The sequence below is a fragment of the Marmota monax genome, unplaced genomic scaffold, assembly GCF_021218885.2.
Source record: "Marmota monax isolate L192 unplaced genomic scaffold, Marmota_monax_Labrador192_F-V1.1 WCK01_AAM20220418_F8-fsc00061, whole genome shotgun sequence".
NCBI classification, from domain to species: domain Eukaryota; kingdom Metazoa; phylum Chordata; class Mammalia; order Rodentia; family Sciuridae; genus Marmota; species Marmota monax.
The window spans coordinates 2227218-2255201 of NW_026695230.1; positions in this window are offsets into that span (position 1 = coordinate 2227218).

Genomic DNA, 27984 nt, shown 5'->3' on the forward strand with positions numbered 1-27984 from the left:
GCAAGTATAATAGCTTTGGGTAAAGGAATGAGGTCTGAAACCACAGCAAGCTGTGGCAAGAGGAGCAGGGTGAAGCATAACACATGAGGTATAGATGCCAGTACCTGAGTTTACATAGGTAACAGGAAACAGATTTTGAAAGAATTTTTCTTTAATGTGATTTTGCTGACATGAAGTCATGAAAAAACTTTAAACAGGAGAATAATAGGACAAAATTTTTAGTTGAGTAAGTAAAAGATCTGCAGGAGATTTGAGGGTGAACAAGAGTAACTACTCCCTGTAGGCTCAGTCTCCCTGATCTTTGCTTTGAGTTTGTGGACAGCATATTTAAAACAAATTTCTTGCTCTGTTAAATTGGATGAAAAGAAGCAGAGGTATGTAAATTTATAATTTGACTGAAGTTTGAAATTGTTCTGGATCTGATACTTTATCTAGACTATTCTTATAATTTGTAATTTTATATTACTTTTCACATTTTACTCTTTTATTTTTAAAATTTTTTTAGCTGTCGATGAACTATTTATTTATTTATTTATTGTTCTGAGAATGGAACCCATGCTAGGCAATCACTCTACCACTAAGCTACAGCCCCAGCCCTAGTTCTCAAATTTTAAATGTAAATTCAAGCCTATATAGTTCTATGGCATATAGCATAGCTCTATCTGATGATCTGATACACATCATCTTCCTAAGGTAGGTTTTCCTTCAGATATTTGTTACAGATTTGAGAACATAACTTGTCTTTGATATAAGCATGCATCAAACAATTATTTTTATTAAGCAACAGGATATATAAGAATGTAACATTGCTGTTTAACCCATAGATATTTTTGGTACTAAATACATGTTCCAAAATAAAGATTTCCATTTTGACAACTAATAAAACATTTTGGAAAGGATTATGTGTGTGGCAAATTAGAGTTTACATTCTTTGCTTTTATGATAAGAGCTGTTACATTAAAACTAATCCCATGTTTAATTCCCTGAAGAGAATATCTACTGAGAAGAATCATGATATCATTGTGTTAAAACCTAATGCATTCATATAACATGTATTGTTTGATATATAAAAGGCTCACTTCTAAGTATCACAGAGTAACAATGAAGAAAAATACATTGTGTGTACCATAGTTAAGGCAAAGAGAAAAGAAAAACTTCAAATAAATATGGTAACTTAAAATAGATGAAGGTGCCTATTACCACAAATATGATTTACAGAAAGTCTCATGAATGGGGTAGCATCTGTCTGGCTTACAGCCCCCAAAAAAGTTCCTCAGACAAAGCCTAGGCTAAAAATGCCAGTGGAAACATAGAGATGTAAAAAGAATGTCATTGTAAGGGAGGCAATTATTGTTTGTGTGTTGGGAGGAAAGGTTATTTTGAAAGTGTGATTATAAAGTACCAAATATGACACCAAAAATTTTATTAGGTAGAAGTCTGGGAGGGTCTGGAATGTCTTGCTTTAGGTCAAGAATACTGATTTAGTGCTCAGGAGGAAATAAAGATAGGATTTGAGGTGAATTTTAATATAAGATATTTTTAGATATGGGAATCTGGGGCTGGGTTAGAAATAAAAATGGCATTGAGGGCAAGCTCATTGTAATAGTGATGTCTTAATTCAATACCTTCAGGGAGATAGAGAACAGATAAGATAGATTAACCAGAAAGAGCTAAAAGATCAGTGATCAGGCCAATCTTTCTCCATTTTTCCTTAGTCCATTCTATTGAAAAAGACCCTATTTGTGTTAAATGAATTGATTAAAACGGAAAATTCTAAGACATTATGGGCCATTAGACTTAAGCTACATTTTGTAAACTAAGTGAAGAATATGCAAACCAGCCAATAAGAATGAGAAAATCCTCAGTAGTTCTTCCAAACATGGAAGAACTAATGATTACACAAAGAGATACCTTCTGTAAGGAATTGTGAAATCCCCAGGAAGCAAGCCCAAAAATAACATTGACTTTTTGGTGATTTTTTAAAATTTTCAGATGGGACAAGAGAATTAAAATAAATATATTATTTTTATTTATCATCATTTCCTCTGACATGTGTTCCTTTTAAGTGCTCAGAGTTCCCTATGTTAAGAAAAAGTACGTGGTAGTTTGTAAATAAACATTTTTGAAGTGAAAGAACTAATGGCTGAATTAATCTGTTTGACAAGATGTTTTGTGCAAACTGTAGTAGTTTTAAATGTTTTGAAGTCTAGACACAAGATTTCTTTCAAGGCAACCTACAATTATTTTAGCCGTTTTAATAAATACCTGATCATTAAAGTTAAGCTTGTAATGAATTAGAAAATCAAAAAAAAAGTCTCTTTTTATATTTTCTATTAAGGTTATGCTACCAAGTCAAAGAACTTGGACCCAATCCTCAAGTGTTAAGAAGTACAGAAATTTGGGATGCCAATGGGGATTTTCTCTCTTGAGTCTAGCACTATTATTTGGGTTACTGTTTTAGTCATCTTTTTCACTGCTGTGACAAAAAGACCTGATCAAAGAACTATAGAGGAGGGAACATTTATCGGGGGACTCATAGCTTCAGAGCTCTCAGTCCATGGACAGCCAGCTCCATTCCTAAGGGCTGTAGGTGAGGGTGAACATCATGGCAGAAGAGTATGGCAGAGGGAAGCAACTCACATGATAATCAGAAAGCAGAGAGAGATTCCACTGCCCAGATATAAAATATGCACCCCAAAAGCTTGTCCCCAGTGCCCTACCTCCCCCAGCCACACCCCACTGCCCTTCAGTCTCCATTCAGTTAATCTCATCATGGCATTACTTCACAGATTGTATTAAGGTTCTCATAGCCCAACCATTTATCCACTAAACCTTCTTGCATTGTCTCACACATGAGCTTTTGGGGGACAACTCACATTCCAACTATAATAGTTAAATATAGTGGTACTGAAGGGGACATGTATTCTCTGCAGTGAATCAAATTCACCTGGAAGATGCAGGTATACCTCAGGTATGAAAGCTAGTAGTTATTCTCTCACAACTGCAGGGCTTTTTTTTTTCCTTGCTCAGACAAAAATTCAATTACTAGAAAATTTATTGTCATTATAAACCTAACTGATGACTGTGACAAAGGAGCTGTGAAATGTAGTAGAAATTAATGTGTTTGTCTTCTGAACATCTGGGGTTTAGCATGTATCCTGGCTCTAACACTTACCGGATTATCATTCAAGATATTCATTTGTTTTTCTATTCACCAAACATCTCCTGAGTTTCAGGTAAGAACCAAGCACATCTCTATTCTCTAGGCATGCAACAGCAAGCAAAACTAACATATTGTCTGCCTTCAAAGAGATTGCATTTTGTGGGTAAATCATACAATGAACAACTAAAAAATAATTTCAGGAAATGATAATTTTCATGAATAGAAAGGGTAATGGCATAGCAGCTGTGAGGTTCTATGGATATATGTACACAACGAATGGTTTACTTTAAATCAAGGAAGGTAATTTGAGATGAAAACTGAAGGATATAAAGTCAGCTACAGGAATTAAACACACTGATTATGTTTTTTTCTTCTATAAAATTAAATAATATTATCTGCTTTGTTAATTATTTCTGAGGGTTAGGAAATAGTCATCATTAGTAATGTTGTGGTGACTGGCATATATTAGAGCCTTAAAAATGGCGGACATTAAGAACATTTTTAATAGTGTTTGGTGGTGCTTTTCTTTTATGAAGTTTTTCAGCATGTCCAGAATCTCACAATCACTTGCAGGTATCCTGAATTAAGGAATCTTCTTTAACATTTTCTCACACCTGGGCAAAACTAACTGACTGTATAAGTAGATGACTTTGTTCTGTTGAACTCTGGATTGGCTTGGCTCTCTGGAATTGTATTTATGTTATATAATCACTTTTCATAATTGCCTAGATTATTAGTGCCCCAGCCTTTTAGCGGCCTCTTAATAGAAAAAAGTTCAATGTAGAGTATCTCCTTTTTACTTGTACTTCATTCCAACTGTTGTCTGTATTACATTTTTAGGTGCAGATGGAAAAATAGGGTAGTAGATGTAGCACATGCTATAGAATACTTGAATTCCCAGTAAAATGGAAAGAGTAAGATAATTATTGGAAGTCCAAATGGAAAATGTGAAGTGAAACACAGTGCAATGGTTCTGTATTGCATGTTATTGCCCTGAACTGTGCACTTAATAATAATGAGCTTATGATTACACAAAATACACGAAGAAGCTTAATGCCATAGAAAATGCTAAGGCAGATCAGCCTAGTAAATTGTAGTATTTTTCTTTCAAAATTGTTGCTGGTGTGCAGTTTTGGAGTTTGGGAGGAATTACCAAGACTAGGAAAAGAATATATAAGATTTGTCAGAAATAAACGTGCACTGTAGAAAAGACCCCACACAAATTGATGAACAACAATTATTTTTGAGACTATACTTCAAAGTAATGCCTTAGTGGTTTGCCTACCATGTTTCTGTTTCAATGCTCCAGATATAATTCTAGAGTATCTTGTATTAATTTTTACCTAAACAAAGAGTAAATTTTCTAATACCAGTAAAGCTCACATAAGGCTATGTCTGCTTCATTTTTCACACAGGAAGTCAATGACTGAGTTCATATTGCTTCTTCCCTGCTCCCATGACAGTGCCTGACACCTAAGACAATCAAAATATTAACGTGTTACTGATGAGCAACTCAAGTGTGAATGAAAATGAATTTAGTTGGTATCATGCAAACAAGAAGAGAGGATTTTCAGTGAGTATTAATGCATGGAAATTTTGATGTCTAATTTTGGGGGATTAATTTATTTTAAAATTGTCTAAATTCTTCTTTTTGCTTTCCATGAAACAGCAGTATGTCTGCTTTAAAAGGAACTTATTCTAAAATTTAAAAGAGATAAACATTATAAACCCAAATCACCTGAAACGAAATATAACATTTCCAAATTTGAAAAGCATCTTTAAAATCCTCTGCCTGGTTCTAGTCCACCTGTCACCCACAGATGTTCATGCTCTTTTTTTAAATTTAAAATTCCCTATTATTGCTAGTCTTACTGGTATGTCTTTACTGCTAGGTAACTCTTTCAAATATTTAGGGGGTTCAATATGGAATTATTTTACAGTTGAGCCATGGAAATAAATGCCATCTTTGGAATCAAAATCAATTTTTCTTGCCTATGTCAGTCAACTAAATATATTTTGGTCAGAGAAAGTGGCAACTAAGACAGAATTTTTAATATATTTGAATTACATAGGAAATATTCTTCTTTTTTTTTTTGCTAGCATATATACTGGTGGTATTGCTATTAGCAAATAACATTTTAGTAGTGAAACCACTTGTGGTGGTGCATTCCTGAAATTCTAGGTCAGCCTTGGCAACTTATACCCTGTTTCAAAATAAAAATAAAAGGGGTTGGGGTTATAATTCAGTGGGAGAACACCACTGGGATCAATTCCCAGAACTGAAAAAAAAATTAAAAATGTACTGTCATGTAACATATTTATGCAGACATAAACATGTTTTATTATGTTAAAAATGTAATCCTGGATTAAGTTGGATAAACAAATAGCAAGATACAGATAACTATATGTAATAGGGATCCATTTCCATGAACACTTTAAAACACACAAAAGTAGATGATATTCTTTTCATAAATGTATATGTATGATAAATCTATTTTACGTAGGCAAAGGAATAAGAAAATATTTTAAAGAAATTCAGCATACTGGCTATTTCTTGAACAGGAGATTTAGGACGTTGAGAGGATCAAGCAACTTATTGGAATATTCAAACTTTTTAAGTAAGAGTGTTCAACAGTGGCTCACACAATTGTGTGTAACTTACTTTACATGTTTATGGTGACATAGGTACTTGATTCTCTAAATATGCTAAATGCCTTATTTTGCACATTTAAAATATTTTATAGCTAAATGCAGAAATTCATATCCATAAAATGAAAAAAAGTATCGACAAAGTAGCAACACATACATATTCTCTTTTATCAAAAAGTATCTGCACATACAAATTACAGTAAACAAAAGACATTCTAATGACATACACTTTTCTCAGGAAGGTTTCAATCCTGGGATTCAAAATGTACATTTAATTTAAGCCTTTATAATTATTACTAATGTGTCTGTTTATAATATTAAATAGAAGCTTAATTCTTAATATTGGAGTTTTGCCCATGTAACGAACAGCAAAATATACAAAAACAGCAAAAATATACCCTATACATGAAAACGCATGTTTTATTTTAATAAACCTCTAACAATATCTACTTCCCCAAACAACATATTTTCACATTTTTCTAAATGTGGAGCTAGAATTCTATTATTAATAATTCATGAAAACACACTAGAAATGAGAGATGTGTCTTTAAGCCCTTAGCTCTGAAAACAGTTTGATGGCAGAGAAATAGCTAGAATTCTCTAAGCTTTAGTTACATATCTCTGAAAAGAGAAGTGTGGACTAATAGAGCTCATTCATCTGTAAACTTGTATGAAATGTGCTGGAAAAGGCCCTCGTTGCACACTCAGTCTTTCACTGTCTCCTCATTCGTACATGATGTTCTAAGAAATATTTATCAAAAGTTGATTCTCACTTCCCAAAAGGAACTGAGTATCTATCACTGTATAGAGTCTGAGAACACAATGTTCTCCAATACCACCTCATATTGACACAAATGCCTTCTTATGTCTGTTAGGTATAAGTGGAGTGGTCATATAAAGTCAAGTACACAACTCATATGTGTTTCCCCTCTTTTTCAGTCTGGTGTTTTTCATAGCATTTTTATACATTTATTAGTTATTCTTAAACTAAGCTTTGTATTCCAAACACACAGTACTTTGCCTGTACTTTGCCTTTTGTATAATGAAAAACAACTTTAAGCAAGTGTAAGTCATCATTGTAGTTTTTTCTAACAATTAAAATTTTATAATATAAAATTGTATGTCATCATTTACCAGAAGGTGTGTGTGTGTGTGTGTGTGTGTGTGTGTGTGTGTGTGAACAGCAAGGATGCAGGTGGTGGGAAATACACAATATTAATTCCCATTGCATTTGCAATTTATAAACTCAAGTGAAAGACATGAAGAAGGCAAAATATAACAGTCAGTCTCATAAAACCATAAAGTGATGAGCTATTCTTTTGTGTTTTTCTAAGTTCCAAGTCTAATACATGATTCCCATTGTATCTTTACAACAACCCTAAAAACCAACTGATGTAATTACCAGTAAAAATAGATTAGAGCTCCACACTGTAAGAATTTTTCTTAAGGTCACAATTGTAGAGACAGTGGATCATTGAACTCAAGTCTGAATCAAAAGTATCTGCTTTCTGATTGATCCTAGGAATTGACTTTGGTTTAATTTACTGTGCAAGGACTACCTGTGTGGTCTCTGGATATTTGAAAAGTGATGTAAATGCATACTTAGTACAACAATTTCCATTGATTAGATCCTTGAAGTTCGTATTTCCTTTATCGTTAATATGCATGTGCTATACTTCCAACATGTTGCCAATTACTGATAGGAAAATTTCATAATCTTCCTTTTTTGTGCTAGGAATTATCCATGAAAAAAGTACAGCCCTCATATTCACCAACTTCTCAGGCAAGGATGATTAAATCCAGCTTTAATAAATGTAAGAACCAAGATTGAAGCTAATAATAAAAAGAAGGTTTAACTAGTTTGACATAAGCATTCACTGCTTTCTTCATTAGCTTATAAAACACTTAGGTTAGACTTTAAGTCTTTTTCTCTTTTTTGGTCCCAATGCTTGGAATATTGCTGGCATGTATGAGATTTTCAGTAGAAATGCAAGTGACCCACTAAATACTCCTTGAAATGTGTGTGTGTGTGTGTGTGTTTGTGTGTGTGTGTGTGTCTGCATATCAACTGCTCATTTGATGTTACATTACTATAATGATAAGGATTGCCATTGTGAAGTTCTACAATATTAAGACTTAAAATCAAGGAATATGACAATTTTATTTCTCTCAGTTTGTATTCTTCAACTATTCTGTGCAGCTCTTCCCAACTGTCACTTCCTTGATATGAAGATTAACTTTATATGTCGATTCAGCTAGGTCACAGTACCCCATAGTATCCAAAATAGGTCAACCACCAATCTAGATGTTGCTCTGAGGATATTTTCCAGGTATCATCCATGATGAAATCACTGTATTTTAAGAGAAATACATTACCCTCTGTTTTAGTCAGCCTCTTCACTGCTGTGACTTGAAACCTGACCAGACCAGAACAACTGTAGAGGAAGAAAGGTTTATTTAGGGGCTCATGGTTCCAGAGGTCTCAGTCCAAAAGTAGCTGGCTCCATACCTCAGGGCTCAAGTTGAGGCAGGGGGAACTAGCTCACATGATGATCAAGCAGCAGAGAGAGAGACTCTACTTTGCAGATACAAAATATATAAACCAAAGCAAAGGCCTCAATTCTCCCCTCCTCCAGCCACACCATACTACTTCAGTTACCACTCAGTTAATCCCTATCAGGGTATTAATTCACTGATTGGGTTAAGACTCTTTATAACCCAATCATTTCTCCTCTGAACCTTCTTGAATTGCCTCATATGTGAGCTTTTGGGGGACACCTCAAATTGAAACCATAACACCCTCCATAGTGTACTGTGCCTCATCTAATAAGTCTAAGGCCTTCAGGGATAAAGACTGAGCTCCCAGAGGATAAAGAAATTCTACCTCCAGGCTCTCTTCAGACTGGAGTAGTAAAATCGACTTGTCATGGCTCTTGAGCCTGCCTGTCTGCTTTACAGTGTTTGTATTTGTCGGGCCCAACACTTAAATCCAATTCCTTAAAATTTCTCTTCTCCTCTGTGTCTCTCTAGATAGATATTTAGATGTAGACATCCCATTGATTCTGTTTATTTCTCTGGAGAGTCCTAACATGCCTATACTTGAAGGAATGTTTGGGCAGCCTTATGCCCAAGGCTTGCTTTACTCTTCATTTGAGACACAAGTTGTAATTCTTTCTTTGTAAGCCCTCTCTCTTTCCCCCTTCATATGCCTGAAACCCAGAGAAAAGGTAATTTTTTCTGCTATTTTCTGAAAGTATGTGTATTGTGGGATACACCATTTTCTCTAAAGTACTGTATTAGAAGTAAATAGGCCAGGACTTGAAGACAAGTTCCACCTCTCATTAGCTGCATAGCCCTGGGTAAAATAAGCCTCGGTTTAGTTATTTTTAGACGGGGTTTTTTATAATCATTAAAGAAATGCATGGGTTACCACAAGGTTAAAAAAGAAATAATCAATATTTTTATTAGCTATTTTACCCAGTCAGGAGAATAAAATGTCAATAAAAGATTTCCTTGTGTTTTATTAATACTGCTTCAGTTTTACTCCTTGAAAATCAATTGCAACTAACATTTCTGGGTCAGTATGCATTGATATTTTTCAAATGCACATATTAAAGATAAATAAGTTTGATGACTTGAGTTCAAGATTATTTTCAAGAGCAGATGATGTGATGAAATAGTCAAAGATCGCAAAGAAGTAGGTACTATGTGGGACTTGTTTCTGCCGTACCCAGCACAGGTAATTAATTACCAACTATGTTAAGGACATGGGTTTTATCTTAAAACTTCTTCTACTGGATGTGTTTTAGCTTAGATGTCTGTCTTAAAGCATTCTCTTTTAGCAGATATCTCCACAAAGCAGAAGGGTTTTGTTTATTTTTTGTTTTTGTTTAAATGATACAGACAGAATAGTTTTCAGTTGAATCCCCTTTCTTCTTTTTCAATATTAATCATTTATCACATAGGTTTTCAGGGAACAGTGTCCCGTACAAAGCAGGGTTTATATATGCCTTTGGCTCATCTGTCACAACGGGCAGTTCTTATCCATTCCTGCCATGATCTTAGAACCTATTAAATTGCTCTGGTATGATTCGTCTCTGGCACATAGTTATATTGGGTCTGGTGCTGCTGCTCTCATCCTGCTTTATATTATGGTTTGTATATGATGAAACAAAATAGGAGCCAAGACATTCGTTTATGTTTACTAAAGGAATTCACCCTAGAGGATAGATTGAATTCTATAAACTATGTCATTAATCACAGGGATTTAAACTGTTTTCCAAAATTTAAAGTAAGTTCCAAAACTTCTGATTTTAGAGCTGTAACTTTTTGAAAAGCTTCTCTTTACCTTGATGGAAGAAGTCATGCTACCTATCCAAAAGATACGCTTTACTTCATGCTAAAGTAATGCAGATTTTGTTTTAATGCTCAGGTGTCAGTCCCAGGGCATTTGATAGTGATTTTTCTGGAAGAGGTGAACACACAATATAAGGGAGAGGAAAATTAGGAGATTTTTGAGATTTGCCCTCCCTGTTAAAAAGAGAAGCCCATTGAATTCATGTCTTCTTCCTGTGGGATGCTGATTGATAATAACTGGAGATTCAACTGGAATATTCAGACCATGAGGAGAGATATTACAAGCATTTTTAATATCCAGAAGATATTGCCAGTCTTCTGTTGATAGATGTGATACATCTGGGTCATTCCTGATATTGTTAAGTGATTGTACCAATTCTGGAACTTTCTGTGTAAAGATTTCTAATTCAGTGATACAGTGTCTATTTTTTAGACCTGTTGCAGTAGAAGATTGTGTTTCTTGCAGCAAAATGCTTTGCTGATAAGTATGGAATGTAGCCTCTTTCTTGTCCCTTTGAGAGAAATGGGACATTGGCAGGTGGACTGATATACTAAGAAGTAGCCTAGGGAGACAGAGTTGGGTGAAAGAAAGTGAACATATGAAATACAAAAGAAAAAAAAATGCCTGGAAGGCAAGTGTCATTTTAAGTCATAATGAATCTCAGAGTTTTAAGCAAAGGGAAAACAATATCCTTAATAAAGTCCGAGGAGGACACTTGATTCTAAGAATAAGAGGTGAATAGAAAATGTCAGAGAACCTCCAGATAGAGAAATAAAATGGTTAAATTCCATGAAAACACTAGAGCTCAAAATGCATGCTTTTAAAGTGAAACTGCCACAAAATCAGAAGGATATAAACTGTAATTTTTTTCTTAAAAAAATCCCAGTATCCTTTCAAATTCTCTTAGCCAAGGTCCCATATAAAACACATTGTCTCCTATTTGGAAATGACTCATAATCATCTGATAGCTCCAAATAGATGATTTCATAGTTACCTCCCTCCCTCCCTCCCTTCCTCCTTCCTTCCTCCCTTCTTTCCTTCCTTCCTTCCCTCTGTCTTCCTCCCTCCTTCCTTCCCTCCTTCCCTCCTTCCTTCCTTCCTTCCTTCCTTCCTTCCTTTCTTCTTCTTCTTTAGCGCTCTCTCTCTCTCTCTCTCTCTCTCTCTCTCTCTCTCTCTCTCTCTCTCTCTCTCTCTCTTTCCCAGAATACCAGCAAAATCATCACTCTTGTTCAGCAAGTAACCTTCCAAGAATGTATGTGGGACGCTTGCAGATGCTGTGTGATATGAATTCTTCTGTCCCTTTACAATTCATGGTGAAACCTAATTCTCATTGTGGTGATATTAAGAGGTGGAACATTTGGCAGGTAATTGGCACATTAGGGCAGATTATGTCACAAATGGGATCACTAATTGTTTTAGTCAGCTTTTCTACTGCTGTGACCAAAGGACCCAACAAGAACAATTAGAGGAGGAAAAGTTTATTACAGGGCTCATGTTTTCAGAGGTCTCCGTTCATATGTGGCCGGTTCCATTCCTCAGGGCTCAGGTGAAGCAGGACATCTTGGTACAAGTGCACAGAAGAGGAAAGTAGCTAGGAGAATGGTACTAAGATAGGGATGGAGGAAGAGTGAGAGTGTGAGAGGGAGAGAGAGAAGGAGAGAGAGAGAGAGAGAAACTTTCTCAACCAGGACAAAACATAAACTCCAAAGGCATGCCCCTAAGGATCCATCTCCTCCAGCCACACCAAATCTGCCTACAGTTATCACCTAATTTATCCCTATCAGGGGATTAATTCACTGATTGGGTTGATGCTCTCATAACCCAATCATGTCACCCCTAAACTTTCTTCATTGTCTCACACATAAGCTTTGGGGGACACCACATATCTAAACCATAATACTGCTCTTATTAAAAAAAAAGTCCTGAGGGAACTCTTTTGCTCTTCTGCTGTATGAGGACCCAGAGAAGGTGCCATTCATGAAGAATGGGCTCTCTCCACACATCTACTCTGCTTGAGCCGTGATCTTGAAAATTCCAGCCTCCAGAATGGTAAGCAATAAATTTCTATTGTTTATGATTACTCATTATAATATGTTTAATTATACCAACCCAAGCCAAGATACTATGCTTTATAGAGTTGAGATTAAGGGACTTTTCAGAGTGTTCCATGAGTTTGTTCTTGTGTCTGTTATTATATTTCAGGAATCAAAATGCCGTAGTGTATTGTTATTTTATAAAATCCACATAGGCTTAAAGTAAAGGACGTTCTTTCCCTTAAGCTAGCTTATTCTTTCCAAAGTGGTCTTGCACCTTCAGATTCAGTAGTTATTTATCTAACACAAAATGAAATAAACATTCATCATTTTTCCTTCAGAGTATAATCATTAATAAGGTTTGGTTGGCCTTTTCGAAGAAGGGTACAGAAGAAATGAATTATTATTTTTCTGTACATCATTTGTCAAGACCTTCTGGAATACCTGAATATATATATTAACTACTGCATCCATTGGGGTTACTAGATCAAGCAACAGAAAACTGGAAAAATATTTTTTCAATGGTTATCAGATAGCTCTGAGAATCTCCTTGAGGGACATAGAACCAAGTCAGGAACTGTATAGCATAAGAATATGGAATTATGGTGCAATAGTGTCCTTGCATAGACATCACTGCCATAGCCAGTAGTGGTGGACATAGGCACTTACAGTAAGCAGTAGGGGTGGACATGGGCACTTACAGAATTGGCCTCAGATAATGGTGTTGTTTTTGGAGTGGTCACACCTTTGCTTCTGTAACCTGACATATCTGGGGCTGCTGATTATAACCTCAGAAGAAAGGATTCTGGGTAGTTCTTATTTCTTCACATCAAGATAACATTTTTTTAAAAACTCAAGTTGATGCATGTGTTGCGAGGATTCTGAATATGTCAATTAGATTTGTTGTGAAAGAGGACAAGAGAAATCCCTAACATTTCATATTTTTACAGATGGTTTTATTTCATAAGGTGATTTTCTATTGTCATGAGGAATGCAGATTATGGATTAACAAAAGAATAGCAAATATACACAAAGCAGCTAATTATCTTTCTTACTTCCTTTAGTACTCTTTTGTTAATCATTCTGATCATTTACTTCAGTCATAAATTTCTCTTTTATGAGAAAATAATGTATGGATATATAAAATATGCTATAGCAAACTCAGTATTAGTAAGGAAACATATTATTAACAATTAATAAATTATTAATTTATCCAATAAGTGGTACCATCTTGATTCCAAACCATGGAAGTCACCCAAACTCATATTATTTCCATAATTGCTTACTATGATCAAATATACCTAGTTAAAATAATTGGTTGTGATTAGGATTTATGTCTAGATACAATATATGACATATGTGCAATGAATCTGTGTTCTGGTTTTGCAAATCTTATCCTGATACTAGACAAGGTAAGTGGTAGAGATGTCTATCTTCTAGGTGGCTTCTCAGCTTGCTTCTTGCAGAACCCCAGCTAGTATTAAAGAGTTGAGTGGCATGGATTCCTACATTGTTTGTTAACTTGTGTTTCTCCAGACCTGGGAATGAAGCAGCAATAATATTCAGAGGTGAATACCCCTGCAATAAGATATATAAATGTAAGTGTAACCAATATCAGTGAGAGTCAGAAGAGACGATGTGACAGACAGGAAGAACATTTTGAAAGCTCATTTGTAAGAGTAGCCAGAGACTTTCTAAGCCAGTGAGTAATAAAAGAGGCTTTCTTACAAGTGTTCCTGGCTGTGCCACAACCCTCCTTGTTATTCTCCTTTACATTTTCATTAACTCTGTACCTACTGAGCTATTTAAGAGTAAGGCCAAATGCAAGATGAAAATGCAGGGCTCTGAGTTTGTAAAGCAGGAATAATGTGTGTTAATGGTACTGAAATGTAAAGCTTTTTAGTTTCTTCAATTCTCTCTCTCACTTAAATTTATCATTACTCATTAGTAGTATTGTAACTTACAAGAAGCAAAAAAACTTATTAGACTAAATTCTACCATTAAACTTTACATTGTACATTAGTTTTAAAATGTTACATTTAATTTGATGCTTTAATAATTTTTTAATAACACACTAATTTTAAATGAGAATGTTTAATTCTATACAACAAAATCACTAAAAATATAGAAGTTGTTTTATAGATTCTATAATAAACACTCATTTATTTATTTGGATCAGAACATGGAAAGTGCACAAAATTAACTTGTTGTTTTTATGTCACTGTTTGCTTCCTGCAAATTTTACCAATACTCTCCATATTTATCTTCCTGATTAGTAAAGAAGCACTGAAGGCAATGAAGCAATGAAATATGGTTGCCAAGTCTTTTGCTTTTCTTTCCATGTTACCATTTGTGTGTCAGCAAGTAACTAATACTGGAAAATGAAATGAATAAGAAATAACATGACAAGGTTACTTAGTCCCCTTATTTCTTAAAATGCTACTGCTTTCAGAGTCTAAGCGTTTGCCCATCCATTGCATACTGAATACATGGAGCATGCTCACCTTTTATTAACGCCTGGTATCACTGATCTCATGGTTCTGCCATAATTCTTGGATGGTAGAAAATTTCAAATTATACATGTAAGGGGAAGCTGCAAGGAGATGGAGGCACGGTCACCCAAGTAGTGCACGTAACTCTGACCTCATCTATGTTCTGTAGTTATCAGACTTGAGGCAAAAAAAAAAAAAAATGTTCTTATATAAGGATGCTGATACATAATGGGGTTGGGAGGGCATGGAAGGATTAGACAAACTCTAGATAGGGTTTCAGGTGGGAGGGGAAGGGCGGGAGCATGGGAGTAGAAAAGGTAGTGGAATGATATAAACACCATTACCCTAAGTACATGTATGAAGGCATGAACGGTGTGACTATAGCTTGCATACAACCAGAGATATGAAAAATTGTGTTCTATATGTGTAATATGAATTGTAATGCATTCTGCTGTCATATATAACAAATTGGAATAAAAATATAAATAAATCAAAATAAAAGTTCAAAGAGAAACACACAATGATTACTTAAGAAAAGTTTAGAGGACTAAACCAGTCAGAATTCTCTGAGTTCACCCATGTCACAAATTCAAACAAGACAAGGAGCTCTTTATACTCTGCTTCTTCTTCCATCCCCTCTCATAGCCTGCAAGTAAAATTTTTGTAAATCAGGTTTTAAATTTATCATTACTCATTAGTAGTATTGTAACTTACAAGAAGCTGAATTCAAAAGACTTGAAGTAGAAAATAAATTTTGTAGTCAATTCCTTTGTAAAGGGATAATAATCAGCCTCTACTATATTTTCTTGGGGCATTTTAAATTTTAGTTTACAGAGATTTTTATGTACATAATTTTTGAATAACCAAACTATAACATATGTATCTTTTATTGTACTTTATTTTATATGTGTGTGTGTCTATATATATATATATATATATATATATATATATATATATATATATATAAAATAAAGGTATACAGGTACAAATTGCTGAGCACTTAACAGATAACAGACATAACACTTTGCAAAATAAGTTGTTGAAAGCATTTAATATGCAAAATGGATATTATCACCTCTCTTATAGATAAGAAAAAAACTAAAATGTTGTAAGTGATTTCCCAAAATCACATGAATAAAGACAGCAGCAGCACAAGCCTAGCTTTTTTCAATGCCATACTGAAGTTCTCATGTCACATTGCATTGAGTTCCTGTTGTAGTTAGGAAATAGGCCTGATTCACTTTGGGTCTAACTATGTATATTGAAGAAGTAGTCTGATAGAGAACTGAGCATCATTCATAAACATTTATAACACCACATATGTGTGATTGTGATATCATTGATCGAGACAGAAATAAAAGTATATTGTAAAGGAAAATGATTCTACCGAAAAAGTTCTATTTTTCTATGGTAGATAATCACAGATTTTTAAAATGAGCAAATAAATTTAGGAAATCTATTTCAGAGAATCATTGTGCATATATGAAAGGGTTTGTGCATTTGGAAGTAGATATTTTAAGTCACAATCAAAGATGTCAGTTTGACTGCACAGTTCATTGCTGCCTGATTAAAAATAGGTCCAGATGCCAACCCTTGCTTGTGAATGACTGTTTCTCAGACAGCATCATTCATCTCATGCTACCATTTCCCAAGAAAATGTAGAAATGTAGGCTTTGTTGTGAAGCTAGCTTTTTAACCATTTTTACTTTTCACTTAAACACACACACACACATACACACACACACACATATATATATATATATATATATATATATATATATATATATATATAAAACAAAGCTATATATTTTTTTATTTCATGACATATATATTTTTTCATGATCACTCCTGTAATTAAAATTGCAAAACTCAGTTTTGAAATCCCACACATCATTGACATTCATTTATTTGTATCAAGAAACAGACATTCAATTTGAAAAGTACAGAGGAAGGTTTTGTATATTACAACATGTTGGATCAATGCTAGAGTTTAGGAGTAGTTTTCTGAGATTCCTTTTTATATTAACATTTCAAAATACTTGAAGGACTATTCTAAGTTTATTAATATTGTTCTGAGGCAGATTTTCTCAAAGAGATGAGGAACGGACATTTCTTACCTCTAAACACCTTATGGCTCATAATCATAAAAGGGGTGATGATGGTGATTTCAGTAGTGATGGTTTTGAATACTTTTGACCTGTATGTGTGCATGTGTGTGTGTTTATATGTGTTTGTTTGTGCACTTATGAGTGTATACTTATAGGAAACTAACCTCTAAATTTAAATTCCCAATATTTCTATTATTCAAATTTTTCTCCCATTGTATTTGTAAACTGATAATATCCAGTCAAATCTTACACTAGTTTCATGTTGTGTTATAATTAACTTCTACTGTTCCTTGCATGAATTTTAATTCTGAAATATCACAGATTCTAAATGCAGCATTGATTTATTAACAGACTTATTTTCAGAGATAAGTGAACATTTCACTCTGAAAATTTCATCTAGTTTTTAAAAACATACAATGGAAAAAATTATTCTTTGTATCAAAGAAATTCCATACATATTTATCTCTCCAATTAAAAAGTGAGTTTCTTGAGGGAGACATTAATGGCTTAATTTCCTTTCATTATTTTCTGAAGGCAATGAAGCAATGAAATATGTTTGCAAATAATTACTAATGGAAGGTATATGTCCTGTTTGGTATAAAAAAGCAAATGTTCTGGGTAGCTTTAGTTTTTTGTGTGTGTGCAAAATTATCTCATTTGGTTTATGAATTTTTGAAACCTAAAAATTATTGATGGAGTATATCCAAAAAGCTGCACACCATGAACTCAGACCTATCTTGCTGTTGTACATCTGTGGCTGAGCACAGTACTGAGTGAGAGAAAAGCTGTTCTAATCTGGAATTCCAAATGACCCCTGCAGCCTAGGGCAGGCACTTGAATTTGTGAAGCTGGCAGGTGCCAAGGCACAGGATTCTGTTGTTAATGCATAGTTCAGAGCCTTTTGCTATGGTAAGAATAGGATACCTTGGAAAATCTGGGTGTTGACTGTGGCCATCAGCTTTTGCCTTTGTCACCAGCCATGTTCTATGTGCCACAGTAGCTTGTTATAGGGCATCCAACTGTATATGGCAAGAGAATTTTAGAATCCTGCAGAATTCACCCACTTTGTTCCAGTGTCCTAGATATATTTGCCTAATGTCCTATTTATGGGATGCTTATATGTGTAAATTATGCTGAATTTTTCCCTGTGTCCTTCTTATAGGATGATCTAGATTTCATTGTTAATAATAGAATGTATAAACTCTAGATTGTGATTTTCAACCTATTTTATTGAATCTGTGTTAATTTCACTGAAACATCTACAGAGTTGAAATCTCGGTGTGTAATGAGTTAAGGGACATATCTCATTTACTAAATCAGATTAGTTCTTTGGCACTTATTTCTGGAAAATCTTCTTAACAATCCTCAGATGAATGGAGTAGTAAAATAATTGTATGAATGGGTTCAAGGGTTAACACTTCAGGACATTAGAGTACAGTTATTTCACACCTTAAATTATAAGTCAGGATGTTCCAGTCTTCATGTGTTAATGAACTTAATATTCACAACAATCTTATGAGACACATAAAGTACTATTATTATACTTCTATAAAGATAATAAAGCTTCAAAATAGAGAAATAATATGTCCAACATAAAATACTAAAGTGGGAGCTTTGAACCCAGGTTCATCTGTATCTCGTTTCTGGTCATTTAACCACTGTGGGTTCCCACTACCCTAAAAAATCACCATTCTCCTTTTGCCTAGATTTAGTGGGGACTCTGAAATTCGAATGTGTATCTATCTGCTGCCTGTATCATTGTGGAAGCAATGACTTCCACACTTTTGCCTTAAATTGCCACAAGGGGGCATCCTTAGAACTCTGAGGAAAGTTGTAACAACAAGAACAGTTGAGGGGAGGATATCCAATACTTTCCCCCCACACTGGTGATTGTGAAAGGGCGTTTTCAGAACCAACAGTGTTTAGCAACATCTAGGAACTGGTTTAAAATGCAAATTTTTGAGTTGCTCAAGGGATATACTCAAATCAAACCTGGTGGTAGAGACCAGTAATCAGTTTCAAATAGTACTTCCTGGTGATTCTGATGTATTACAACGTTTTAGAACTTGCTTCCTATTTTATTTTCTTGAGATCAAGAATAGTACTCTTTCTTTAATTTCCCTGCACATTGATAGTCATAATCAAGAGTAGATAAGCATTTTCTTGCATCTGGGTCTTAGATATCTTAATTACTAAGAAGGAGTATTACCCATTGCAAATAGCAACAAGTGAAATTCTGACTTATTTTTCTCTCTAATCTGTTTGGTTTGAAGAAAACTACAACCAGGAGGAAATTACATGTGGAGTATGAGAACATATTATTCTCTGTGTGGGAGATTCTCACACAGGTCTTATTTCTACTCACTCTGCCAAGATTCTGCTTGTAAAGTAAAAATTTTCCCTTACTTGCCTCCGTCACTAACTATGAGCCTGCAATAGTACCTGAGGTAAACTACAAGAGAGTTGACATGATAGAAGTGCTTTTCAGGAAAAGATGATCAGTGACAGAAGAAGAGTGTTAAAGACACTTATTTCAATAAAAAAATAAATATAAGAAAACAAGTCACAGTGATAGAAATATCATGGAAATTATATTGTGCCACCTAGAATTTAGGGACCCCCTGCCAGATGGGATAGCATCTCCAAGTATGACAGATATTCTCAGATCAATATGCATAGATGATGTTGTCATTAGACAAAAAAAAAAGAGAAGTCCTTAGCATTCCCCAGAAACAAGCTGTTGTCTTTCTATGTGCAGTCATGACACTCAGTCTCAGTGTTGTTATTGAATATTGGCTCCAGTGATTGCTAACTGTGTTGAGGCAGGGAAAAAGTCATTGTATCTTCTGATCATCAATTTCTTCTTCTACCAAGTATAGATGGCAGGACAGTTTTAATAATATATGAATGTAAAATATTTCTGTAGAGATTAAACAAAATGTAATCTAAATACTTTGGGCCATGCTTGAAACATACTAAGCCCTCAATATAAATGTCAACCCATTATTTCAATCTGCAGTAATTATAAAGAAAACTGAAACCAGGCACTATCTCAAAATAGAATTAAAAAAAAAAGATAAAAAAGAGGGCTGGAGATGTAACTCATATATAAAATGGTGTCCCTGAATTCAATGACCAGTACCAAAAAAGAAAACAGAAAACACAACAACAAAAAACAACAATAAACTGTAATATTCCTCATTAATTAATTATTTTCTTGACACAGAAGGAATAAGGAAAGTACTAACCTTATTCTATTTTCTTCTTTTAATATTTATTGGGAAACCCATTGACCAAAATCCAGGAGGATCTGAACAAAATTAACATAAATTGGGACACTAGGACAACCAACAAAGAAAAAATGGTGGAGACCGATTCAAAATTTTAAGCAGAAAATACATGGCAAACACATATACTCACATATATGTGTATAAACACATTAAAAATGCAAACATGCCACTTGAAAATGCATGTTTTTGCATGCAACAAAGGAATTTTCTGTCAATAAGAAAATTGCACTAAGTTTGGCATTGTTTTGATTTGGACTTTAGACCCATGGTAATGAATGTAGTTGTAAGCCAACTAGATTTAAAACAATATAAATTACAAAAAAAAATGGAAGATTAAGCTAATTTATTTCTAGAATGTTTGGCTTTGCAAGAATAGCATCAGATGAATTGATTAAAAAATACTTAATTTTCATAGCAGCTCAATTCACCATAGCTTAGCTCTAGAACCAACCTAGATGCCCTTCAACAGATGAATGGATAAAGAAACTCTGGTATATGTAAACAATGGAATATAACTCAGCATTAAAAGAAAATAAAATAATGGCATTTGAAGAAAATTTTAGAAAAGGAAGCTATTTTTTCAAGACTCATATTATTAATAGTAAATTGCATTTTCCAGTTACTGAAGTTATTGGTGTTATCAAATGAATGATGAGAAAAGTGAAATATATGGAACTTCACCTGTATTTGAAAATGTGCAGGATAATCTGGCAAATGGATGTAAGTCAATCCCCCCAAAAACAAAGTGTTAGGGTCCATAAACAAGTCAAGATGGCGCCTGGCATTTTGCCAGAGGGAGTGGTTTGAGAAGTAACGCCAGTGAGCCATTAAGATGATAGATTCCTTAATGACTAACTGCTGTGTCTAGATTATGTCAATTAAGTTAAGCTGTGTGTAATCATGATGATGAGGATTCCTTATTGGTTGACTGCTGTATCTAGTTTATGTTAATTGTTAAGCTGTGTATTCAGTTATGTATATATACCCCTCCTGTCCTACAATAAATGGCTCCCACTCCTGCTGTATCAATCTACACAAGTTGCTCGTCACCCCCCAGTTAGTTTGCTGCAGCCAGACTGCAGCAAAAAGGCCAAATGTTCTCTCTGATAAGTGGATGCTGATCTATAATGGTAGGAGTATGGGGAAATGGAGAAACTTTGATTGGACAAAGGGGAGGGAGAGGAGGGAAAAGGTCATGGGGGCAGGAAAGATGGTGGAATGAGATGGACAACATTACCTTAGGTACATGTGGGACTGCACATATGGTGTGACTCTACATCATGTACAACCAGAGAAAAGAAAATTTGTGCTCTATTTGTGTACAATGCATGGAAATTCACTCTTCTATCATGTATAACTAATTAGAACAAATTTAGAAAACATAAAAGAAGTAGGATAATAGCAAAAAAAAAACTTGACAGAATCACAATATGCTTAGAACAAGAAAGCACAAGGAAAAGACACTGAATCAAATGAACAAAAACACAATTTGCTTCTGGAGATGCGTTTATCTCCCTTTACAATGCTGACATCTTGTCAGGTAGTTCTTCTTCGTGCATGCTGTCTTGCAGGATGCTAGCCAGAGTCTTGGCCTCCACCCATTGGATCTTGATGGCACCTCCCATCTGCCTAGTTCAAATCACCAAAACACCTCCAGAGATTTACAAATGTCCCTCATTGATACAAGGGAGTTTGGATTGAGAACCACTGAGCTAAATTTTTGGTCTAGACTTTCAGAGGAACCTCTATTTTTCTTTGTCCTTTTAAAATCTTTTTCTTTCGGCACAGGTTAAGTGCATTACTTTTTAGCATAACAATCTAGGCTATGTATGATGTATGGATCTGTATAACAATTATACTGGAACTTACTCAAGAGGATTATTCTATATAATTTAAATATGCTTTCAAGTGTACTCAACTACACAGTCTTTGTGTCTGGAATAAAATGTGTATTTCATTCTGGATATCACACAAATTCACAGGAGGATGTGTATAGAAAACATAAAATATTTACATTAGAATCGAAGATATAAAATTTTGGAAGGAAGCCACTTTTTCAAAATTCATATCATTGATAGTAAATTGCATTTTCCAATTACTGAAGTTCTTAGTGTTGTCAAATGAACGATGAGAAAAGTGAAATATGTGGAACTGCACCTGTATTTGAAAATGTGCAGGACAATCTGGCAATTTGCTTGAAGTAGCTACAACATGTAAAGTATCAGTGTCCTTGAAAGCATGCCTTTTGTCTCTCTTGGGCTTGGGGATGCAGTGATTGGAAAGGAGAATTCCCACTCCATCTCCCAGAACAGACTCCCTGCTCTCAGGTATTATGGAATAATATTTCCTGATTCCAGTCCTAGCCAAACAAGACACTGCATTTAAGTCAAACAGCACAATGCTTGGTCTAAAATGGGAAAGTAGCCATTTCTACAGAGGTCCTAATCCATCAAAATGCAACAGGAAGAAGCAGAGGGTTTTGCAGAAAAAATGCTGCTTCAATTTTCTTCTGGCTCCCATGTGCAATTTTCCAGTTTATGGTTTGCTTGCTGAATTTGTTCTATGATTAGTTAGATGCTGTTCTTCAATTCCACGTTTCCGTAACATCCTTCTATGGATCTTCTGTAGACCTGCATAATCGGGTCTTTCTGACTGGTGACTCTGTTGTACTAACTACTAACATGACTCCCAGAAAAAACTAGGCTAGCCTGATCTGATGTTTCCACGATTTTACCATCCTCATGTTCTCTTACAGTTTTCACTTTACAAAATACCAGTAGAACTATTACTTATTAATATATTTTTTAAACTAATGATTTTTCTATAGGGTAAGGTTAAGCATTCATATTCATAAAATTGATATATTAACAGGTTCACTATTTGTAACAGGCATTAAATATATTACTACTTGTGCAAAAAATATCCATCTATATATAATTTAAACCTGTTATTTTTATGCTCAGTTATAAACACAACACAACATGAAGAAACACAGGTCCAATCTGTAGCTCAAATTCTAACTGTCCTGGTTAAAGCTGTAAGAAAGATCTAATTATAGGAAAGAAAGAAGAAACACTACTTTTGCTACTGCCACTTTGATGATTTAGGAACCCTGCATTTTGTTCTCAATACTACCTGATCTCATTTTTTAAAAAACATTAGTTCATTAATGTTTACCACTTAAAAACTAATACTTAAGGTGATATTTGAAAGATCCAATCCAAGATGACTATATCCAATCTAAGAATACTACTCCCTGAAAATTTAGACTTCAGAAACTAAGTAGATAAAATATTTCTCAGTAAAGGAGGAACTGAAGGTATTCAGCATCAGTAGGCTGAAATTAAGTGAAACATTTAAGGGAATCCTATGTCAGAAAGCAAAAAGTCTATAACAACCTTAGGAAAAACATAAAAAAGAGCAAAACTCATTGGTGGAGCAGGTACACAACTCAAAAGGATAGATGTATCAAATGTTATCACTACAGAAAAATACCAAATAACACACATACACATAAATAAATAAAAGACAAGGAAAAAAGAATATAAAAAACATTTAGGGAATTCTTACCTATCAATGAAGAAAGAAAATAGACTAAATTCTGCATTCAAAAGCTATGGAATGGTCAAATGGCTAAATCACTTTAATCAACAAACAAATCATCTTAAAAAAAAATAAGAAAAAGCATACATAACAGTCAAGAAAAAACTTAACACAGAAATATGGGAGTTAAATTATGATATAGAACAAATGAACATAACAGATACTTATAGAACATTTTATACAGCAGCTGAAGAATACACACATCTCCATATCTCTTGTAAGTACATAGAATGTTCTCTAAGATAGACCATGTTTTTAACAACAAAATATTTGCCAACCACTTTTTTTTTTTATATCAGAGTCACATTAAGTATCTCATCTGGCCAAAATGTAACAAAACTAGAATAAAGCAACAAAAACTTTAGAAATTGTTATTAATACATGAACATTAACAAAATAGTAGTGAATGGACAACGAGAAGAAGTCACAAAGGAAAATTTTAAAAATTTTAAACAAATTAAATGAAAACACATGCTACCAAAAGGAATGGGATACAGCCAGAGCACCACAAAGAAGGTATTTTATAACAATAACCACCTTAATAAAAGAGACTGGTTTTAAAATAAGTAACCTAATAATTAAATTTAAGGAATTAGAAGAGCAAGAACAAATAAAAGCAAATTTTGGTAGAAGGAAAGATATAGCAAAGGTCATAAAATAAATACTTTAGCTAGTTTAAAGAGTAAAAAAGGGGAAAAATTTTAAATAAATAAAATCAGAAAGGAGACATTAAAACTGATATACTGGGGCTGGGGATGTGGCTCAAGCGGTAGCGCGCTCGCCTGGCATGCATGCTGCCCAGGTTCGATCCTCAGCACCACATACAAACAAAGATGTTGTGTCTGCCGAAAACTAAAAAAAATAAATATTAAAAAAAATTCTCTCTCTCTCTCTCTCACTCTTTAAAAAAAAACTGATATACTGGATGATGTAGGAACTATTATGAGCAAAAAAATTAAAAACCTGAAAAAATGGATACATTTCTGGACAAATATACCTAAAAAAAGTTTAAATCATGGAGACATAAAAATACAGAAAATTAATGATATTGAACCAGAGGACTCCCAGCAAAAAGATACCAGGGCCATTATGGCACTAATGCTAAATTCTATGAAATATTTAATGAAAAACCAAAACTAATTCTTCTCAAACTATTCCAAAAATTACAAAAAAAGGAAAAAATAAAAAACTCATTCTATGAGTTTTAAATTATTCTGATACAAACCCAGAAACATATATAAGAAAAAGGAAGTAGAAACTTAAAGATAAATAACTTAATGAATGTCATGGTTTTGATGTGAGGTATTCTCCAAAAGCTCCTGTGTCAATGCCAGAGCACACAGAGAGCAAATGATTAGATTATGAAAGTTGTAAACAAATTAGGGATCTCTAGCTTGAATGGAATGACTGGTGGTAATTTTGGACACATGGGGCATGACTGAAGAAAATAGGTCACTGAGGGATTTCCTTGGAAGGATACTTCTTCTCCATGATCACTTCTGCCCCGCCCCATGATTCCATACTATCATGAGGGGAGCAGCTTTCCTCCACCATGCCTTCCGCCATCATGTTCTGCCTCACTTTGGGCCCAGAGCAACAAAATCAGTAATGTATGGAGTAAGAACTCTGAAAGTCTCAAGTTAACAATTTCTCCTCTAAGTTGTTCTTATCATGTATTTTGGTCAAAGTAACACAAACCTGACTAAAATAATAAACATAGAGGCAGAGGTTCTCAATAAAATACTAGCATGATCGGTCTTGCAACACATGAAGGAGATTATACACCATGACTTAAATTTATCTAAGGGATGCATAGGTGGCAAAATATATGTAGACCAATACTAGCAATACATCTCATCAACCTATTAACATGTTGAAGGACAAAAACCACAGAATCAACTCAATAGGTATAAAAAATATTCAATAAAATTGAAAATCACTTCATGATAAAAACTCTCAACAAATTAGGTATAAAAGGCATGTACCACAACATAATAAAGGATATATATAACAAACCTGTAGCCAAGACTAAACTAAATGAGGGGGAAAAAAGTATTTTCTCTAAAATGTGGAACAAAACAAGGATGTCTATTTTTCCTACTCTTATTCAACAATGCACTAGAAGTGTTAGCTAGAGTGAATTACAAGAAAAAGAAATAGGTAGCATTCAAATAGGAAAAGAAGAAGTAAAATTCTTCCTTTTTGAGACAACATGATAGTTTATATAGCAAAATATAAAGATCCTACAAAAAAATCCCTCTTAGAACTAATGAAATAATTCAGTAAAATAGTAGGATACAACACCAAAATATAAAAAGATATCATCTTTATACATATCATAACAAATTTGCTGGAAATATAAATCAATAAAATAATCCTATTCACAGTAATGACAAAAATTATAGAACACAAAAATGGAAACACATCCTATGTACATAACTGGAAGAGATAATATTGTTGAAATGAAAATACTATGCAGTGCCATCTACAGAATCTATGCAATACTCATCCAAATACCAAAGACATTCTTTATTTAAAAAAAAAATAGAAAAGAAATCACAAAACACACAGGGAACCACAAAAGACCCAGACTATCCAAAGCAATCCTGATCCAAAAGAACAAGGCAGACATCTTGTATTACCTGACTTCTAAATATACTATTAGACTTTTCTAAACAAAGCAGCATGTACTTTCATAAAATCCGATTCATTGATCAAGAGAACAGAACATAGAACCCAGAAGCTAAGCCACATGCATTCAGCAAATTTGTTTTTTAGAAAGGCACCAGGAACACACATTGGAGAAAGTAAAAGCTCATCAATAAAAGAGTACTGAAAAAAACTGTATGAATATGCAGAAAAATGAAACCAGAGCCCTTCCTCTCACATATACAAAACTCAATTAAAAATGGAGTGAAGACTCAAATGTAAGAAAACTATAAACCATTAAAGGAAAGCTTAAGGGAAATACTCAAGACAGTGGTGTAGACAACGGTTTTTGGATGAGTGCGAAAGTCCGGCTGGGCAAAATAACCCAGAGGTGACAAGCAACTTGAAGGTCGAGTGAACTCACTTTATTGCGAGTGAACTCAGCGGGAACTGAGCCAGAACTCAAAGTAGCAGGCACCCAAGGTAGCAGGAGCTGCTTCTCTGCCAGACCACAGAGGTACATATACCCAACTAATTACACACAGCTTAATTTAATTGACATCATCTAGACACAGCAGTCAGTCATTAAGGAATCCTCATCACCTTTTTTTTTTATGTGTTCATCTCTTCCTCTTTATTTATTTATTTATTTATTTATTTTTTTATTGGTTGTTCAAAACATTACAAAGCTCATGATATATCATCTTTCATACATTTGACTCAATTGGGTTATGAACTCCCATTTTTACCCCAAATACAAATTGCAGAATCACATCTGTTACACACTCACATTTTTACATAATGACATATTAGTGACTGTTGTATTCTGCTACTTTTCCTATCCCCTACTATCCACCCTCCCCTCCCCTCCCATCTTTGCTCTCTACCTCATCTGCTGTTGTTCAATGAGGGGAAGGGGGGGGGGAACAAGGGAGAGAATCCTCATCATCTTAATGGCTCACTGGCGTTGGCTCACAAACCACTCCTCCTGGCATACTGCCAGGCGCCATCTTAACTTGGTTGTGGCCCTCAACAGATGAGACCTCAAAAACACTAGCATAAAAGCAAAACTGTACAAATGGGATTATATCAAATTCAAATGCTACTGCACACTAGAGAAAACAAGAGAGTAAAGAAGCATTTTATAGAATAGAAGAAAATATTTGTAGAGTAGCCATTTGGCAAAAGAGTAATATACAACATATATAATAATCAGCAATGAATCCGAATAAATATTCCCCTCTCTCTCTCTCTCTCTCTCTCTCTATATATATATATATATATATATATATATATATATATATGCATACATATATATATGCAAAATAAGTAGTTAACAAATATATTAAAAATGTTCAACATCACAAATCATCAGCGAAATGCTAATCAAAATCACAATGAGATGATGTTTCATGTCACTAAGAATGGGTGTTACTCAAACAACAACAACAAATAATAATAATAAATGCTGGCAGATATGTGTATAAAGAAAACTCTTATACACCATTAAAGAGAATGTAGTTTAGTGCGGCTAACATGAAATACTCATATGGCAGCTCCTCAAAATCCTGAAAAGGCAACTTCCATATGATCAGGTAATCCCAGTACTGTGTGTACATTCAGAGAAGTTTAAATCATTT